The 6,000-nt window shown below is 40.0% G+C and overlaps 1 pseudogene; it reads left to right on the top strand.

Moving 5' to 3' along the window:
* The first annotated feature begins 298 nt into the window (after positions 1-298).
* LOC149313486 (U1 spliceosomal RNA) lies at positions 299-449 on the top strand (annotated as a pseudogene).
* The last annotated feature ends 5,551 nt before the right edge of the window (positions 450-6,000 follow it).

The raw sequence follows: 6,000 nt of genomic DNA, 5'->3' as shown, positions 1-6,000 counted from the left end.
AACGTTGTGCAAAATGAAACAGTCATGGCAGCAGCAGACCTACAACTGCAGTCATTCTGCAGAAAGTTGTGCAGTTCTGAGCAAAACTGTGAATTTAAAACTGTGAAAATACAGTTTTAAAATGTTGTGGTGAATTTTCTGTCCTTTGTTAAAGAAAGAAACCTGAATATTTCAACACTATGGAAAGAATTACTGGTGCCTATTCCTTGACATATGTTGAGAAGTGGGAAAATCGAGAATAACTATTCCTAGTGTTACCCAAAAAGTAGAGAGGGACCTGGAGTTCCCAACAACAGTGATACCTTACTTGGTAGGGGAGATACCATGATCATGAAAGTGGTTTTCCTAGGGTGAGGCTCACCCATTTCACTCTGGGTATGCTGACCTCTGCGATTTCCCCAAATGTGAGAAACACGTCTGCATAATTTGGGGGGATTTATTCACTCAGTAGGGGGGCCTGCAAGAGGCGGATAACCTTGAGAATCATTTTCACTTGTGTATACCAGTACTAACTGTGGGAGGAATGCAAGTTAATGAATATAGGTTTTATTCAGGAATATGTGAGAGAACACACAAACACAAGGTAACAATTCAATTTGGGACACCATACAAGGCTAACTGAAATAGAGGTACAGGAATTAAATAGTGGAGGCTTAGGGTTGTAAAGAGGGTGATATTCCTGCAGAGGAATCAGTGGGAAGTGGGGAGTGGCTCAGACGGAGTTTAAGGCGACACAGTGAGTGAAGAAGACCCTTTGTGCACATTTCAGGCTAAAGCTGGAGCTGATATTTATATCTGATTTCCTAGCCTCGAAATGTACTTGGTGCCATCCTGCAGTCTAATAAAGACTTAACAGTTTTTCCAGGGAATTGACAATGGGATTCTGGAAAGACAACAACTTTGAAGGACAACCCCAAGATGGATGTAGGGTGGATGACTTGATGCATTTGTCTCCAGTGCAAGAAGATATGTAGAAAACTGGGTGGGGGACAGCACAATCAGCAAAACCATATGTTCTTTATTTTGGTATTACCTAGATCCTCCACATGTCTGGGTCAACATGCTTTTCCCATGGAAACCTTCCTAATGTTTCAAAGGTCATCGTGACCTCTTAAAACATGCCTGACTCTAGATATCAAAATATGAAACTGCATTTACATCATGGGGGTGTTAGATATGCTAACACTAGTTGATGGTCTTTAGCCTTAGAAGAGTTTGTCCCATTGCCCCCACCCCTACCCCAGAAGAGAGATGCATTATGTGTGTATTGAATGTTTCATACAGTGGTTCATGATATATTGAATGTCAAAATGATAAAAAGAATAGTTGTTTCTTTATGCTTATGAAAAATAATGGGTTTGACTTTTTAAAATATTTTATCAAGATATTTTATGATGTGGGCTGATAATGATAACTCTGAAAGTAATGTTACCAAGCATGTTATGAGAGCATGAGTCATGCTTGCCATGAATCCACTTCTACGCTATGCTCATTCTGTGTACTGATGGAACGTGTGCAATTCACACATTTCCCCAATGTTCTGCAAATGCAGCAAAGGTTTCAGCCTGTACCACTTATTCCTTATCTGCTCACCCAGTCCACAGAGGGCAATTGCTGAAGCATCCCAGATTGTGAACTCTGCAATGGCTCCTTCCCACTTTCTATACTAGAGAAAAAGGGAAATGTATGAATCTCCCTGGAACCTCCCATTTTTCTGATTGTGGGCTATAGCATGAAGTGGAAACACAAATAGCAGGTGTCTGGACAAGTTCTGCAGACAGAAAATGCCTGGAGAAGGATCAGCATGTTAATTAAGAAGGGACTAGACTTCTCCTGGGAAACACTTGTTTATCAAAAAAGAAATACAAAATCCCACATAAGCTGAGGGTATGCAGTCTAAAGCTCAGCCTAACATACCATCTAGCCAAATAGAGAAATCATATGCTATTACCGTAGTTCTGCATCTAACTTGGTTCTTCATTGAAATACAGAATGTGTGGCTCTCTAGGAGGATGCTGGACCACCACTTCCATAATCTCTTGATCTATTGATTATACTGACTGGGGCTGGTGGGAGCTGGAGCCCAACAACATCAAGAAGCCACGGATTTGCTCCCTCTGGTCTCTTCCCCAGTGAAACAAAAGAATCATCACTCATTCTTTCTGATTTGACTCCTCCTTGCTGTACGGTCACCTTAAAATGTATATTTCTCCCTTCCAAACACAAGTGCCCCCACATCAACATGTGGTCAGGCTACTCCAGTGTCCCAGATATCCTTTCCTGCCTTTAAATCAAATAATCAATACTCCATATAATTTCCTTCTCCAATGGAAATATGATGACAAATTCTATCCAAACTTGTAGGGAAAATTTTAGCCATGCTGGCTAGGCCTAAGGGGAAGGTTGGTTGCTGTGGGGGGGAAGCTGGGACTAAAGAGATTTGAATTCTGGAGACTGTACTTGCCTCTCCCCCCCCCCCCTCCACTTTGCAGGTATTTTTAAGGCAGGCATCTTGTCAAAAGCACAAGCTTTTGGCATGAATACAAGGGCTTTTGCCCTGTGACTCTTAGCTGCAGCTTGACCTGCAATGAAGGCCTGTTTTACCAACTGAACCCAGATGTAGTGAACAGCAAGACAAACTACTAAACATTGGCCTTGGAAGCTCTTACAGAACAGTATGCTGCTTTCCAAACAGGAAAACAGAGAACTTATCTGATGGCATTTCATGAAGCCAGTTTTGGGTAAGTATAGTGGGCGTTTTCCAGGTTAAATTCAATCCCACTGTGGGAGACATGCGGGATATAAATCCTGGAAATAAATAAATAAATAAATAAATAAATAAATAAATAAATAAATTGACCTGTGTGTATTTTATTCTGTCAAATATGTGTTCAGAGAAGATGAGATGCTGCTATTTTAGTTATAATGGGCAGGGGGAGGTACTGCAGTGGAAGTAGACTGGTCCAGTGGAGGAGAAGAGGGGAGAGACATCTTGTGGTTATTCCTCTTTTTGGTTTACCATCTAACAAAGAGATTTCTAGTTGCTCAGGCTGAAAGGAATAAGTTGGACTTGATCCTGGATGAGCAAACATTATTATTATTATTATTATTATTATTATTATTATTTTATTTCTTACCCACCTCTCCTTACAGCTTGAGGTGGGTTACAACATAGTTAAAACACAATCATTACATAAAATACACATATTAAGCTACATCTCTATGCAATATTTATATTACAATACATAGGACAATAATTAAATATACAATTCACATTTAAAATTAATGATTAAAAACTGCCTGGATAAGCCTGCTGGAAGAGATAGGTCTTCAAATGTATTTTATATTATGACAGCTGGTTTAGCTGTCGGATCTCTTCCAGCTGGTCATTCCACAGTCTTGGGGTGGCCAATGAGAAGGTCCTCTGGATAACCAGGTTCTTGCAAGCTGTAGTAACTGCCCCCCAGAGCATCTCAGTGTTCAGGGTGGATTGTACAGGAGAAGGCGATCCAGTAGATAACCTGGATCCAAACCACTTAGAGCTTTAAAAGTCAAAACCAACACGTTGTACTTTGCCCAGAAACCAATTGACAGCCAATGGAGTGACTTGAGTATGAGTGTAATATGTTCACTTCTGGATTTTCCTGTACCCAATCTGGCTGCCATATTTTGAACCAACTGAAGTTTCCAAACATGGCACAAAGGTAGCCCAATGTAAAGCGCATTGGTTTTAAATGGGTTTAAACATTCCTAAAAATTATGTTAATGTGTTTTTAAAGTTTTTAATCTCTGTACAGGTTTAAATGTTTTTATTTGTTTTATTTATTTATTTACTTATTTCAATTCTCTATCGCACCTTTCTTCTAGAAAGGGACCCAAGGCAGCTCATGGACAAAATTGTTTTTAAAAACTTTACAATAAAAATTTTAAAATAATTAAAATTATCTAGCTAAAGACAGTATAAAATTTCATAAAACATTCAAAGCTGAAAAAGAAAACATACAACTCATATAAAAGCCTTCTTGACATGATTAAAAACCTGCCTGAATAAAAATATCTAGCCTCCTATGATTCCAGAAGGTGGAATCATAGTGACTGAAAAGGTTCTCTCTCATGTCCTCACCAAGTGAAACTGTGATGGTGATGGGACAAAGGGAAAGCCTTTCCCCATAGATCTGAGGACCCTTGCAGGTTCATATGGGAAAATACGATATTTCAGATAATCTGGACCTAAACCATGTAGGGCTTTATAGGTCATGACCACCACTTTGAATTGTGTCCAGAAATGAACAGGTAGTCAGTGAAATTGTTTCAACAAGGGACTTAAATGGTCTCTATAACTGGCTGTGGTTCGCATTCTGGCTGCTGCATTTTGAACCTACTGAAGTTTCCAAACAGTTTCCAAAGGCAGCCCCAAGTAGAATGCATTACAGTAGTCCAAATGGAATCTAATCAAGGCATGTGTAACCATAGCCACATCTGATGTCTCAAGGGTGCAGCTAGCACACTAGTTTTAGTTGTGCAAATGCACTCCTGGCCACAGCCAGGCTCAGAGTTGTTGTGCATCATCTTGAAAGCCCTTATGGGCTAGGAGACAACATATAAATACTTTAAATAATAAAAAAGGGACTGATGGAAATAGAACTCCAGCTACATCTAGAGGGCCACATCATCCCTACTCCTACTGGACTCCACTCTCTGGAAATCAAAAAAGGTAGCAGCCTTTCTCTCAGCCTCTTGTAAATATTACTATTTCCTTCTGAGTGCACCTCTTTTTTTCTGAGATGTTGAGAAATGGCGAAGATTTGGTGCAGAATGCAAAACAGGTTTCCATTTCATTCCAAACATTTCCCAGACAGCTTTTTCTGATAGCTCATCCTTTAAATGCAGCAGAGACACGCAGCTGCAGCACTGTGAGGCCACTTGGCATCTGGGTGCTGCTCACAGTTTCTTTTGCTCCCAGCTGGTAACTACCCCCACAATGTTTTCCCTTTTCTATTCCTACTAAGCACATGATGCATCCTTGTTGGTCTCTGGCCAGCCCTTAAATGCTGCCCAGAGTGAAGAGCACAGAAAGAACATCTTATACAACTGCACACAGAGAGAGAATTCCTTACAGAATTGCAGTCGATGGCTGTAAAAGGAATTCAGGTACTATTATTAAGTTATAGTCTGTTGCTACTGTTGTTAGATAACCGTCTGTTGCTAAGGTATGAACACCCCAAGATTAATAGGGTCAAGCTACAGAATTTACCACTAATGCTTTCATCATTGTTATTTACATTTTTTTTCTAAAGGGGATCACAATGTTAATTTGTCACACCAAACACAAGAGGGATTTTTGTGACACTTTAAAGCCAACATAACTTTCTTATGCTAGGAGCTTTTATGGACACTCCATGCATCTGATGAAGTCTGGCCCACGAAAGTTGATGCCATAATAATAATAGTTAATCTTTAAGGGGACACAAGAGTCTTTGTTGTTTTCATTTTCTTCTGACACCCCTTCCCCCCAGGATATAGAATTTGCATTCATTTGATGGAAAAAAATCTACCTCTTTTCTCGCTCCCCCTGTTCATGCATCATCAAGAACTCTCATTTATAAAATTGTAGAAATTGAAAAAACAAATGAACAAACAAGAAACAAGAAACGAAAGTGACTTGTCAAAGCCGTAGAGAGCAAAGCAGTCCCAGGCACAGGCAGCAGGAGGCCAAGAGGCCTAGACTCTTTGCCTATCCTTAGCAAACATTTGACCTGAATGCCTTCTACTAGAGACAGCCATAGGGGAAAATACTGTATTGGGAGAGATTAGTTTGACTTAGGGTTTTGGAGGCCATTATCGCTCATCACAATTGCATGACTGAGGCTGCTGCCACCATTACACTCTCTTCTGCACTCTCCCTTAACCCTGCCTCCCTGTCTTATGCCCTACTCAGCATGGCTTTTATTTTATTTTATTTTTTAATGCAATTTTAAAAAGTAATCAGGCTGCTAGCAA

This window comes from Sceloporus occidentalis, unplaced genomic scaffold (assembly GCF_023333645.1).
Source record: "Sceloporus occidentalis isolate IW3139 unplaced genomic scaffold, rSceOcc1.0.p SCAF_4, whole genome shotgun sequence".
Taxonomy (NCBI): Eukaryota; Metazoa; Chordata; class Lepidosauria; order Squamata; family Phrynosomatidae; genus Sceloporus; species Sceloporus occidentalis.
Note: the sequence above shows the minus strand (reverse complement) of the source record. Positions and strands in the feature narration are given on the sequence as shown.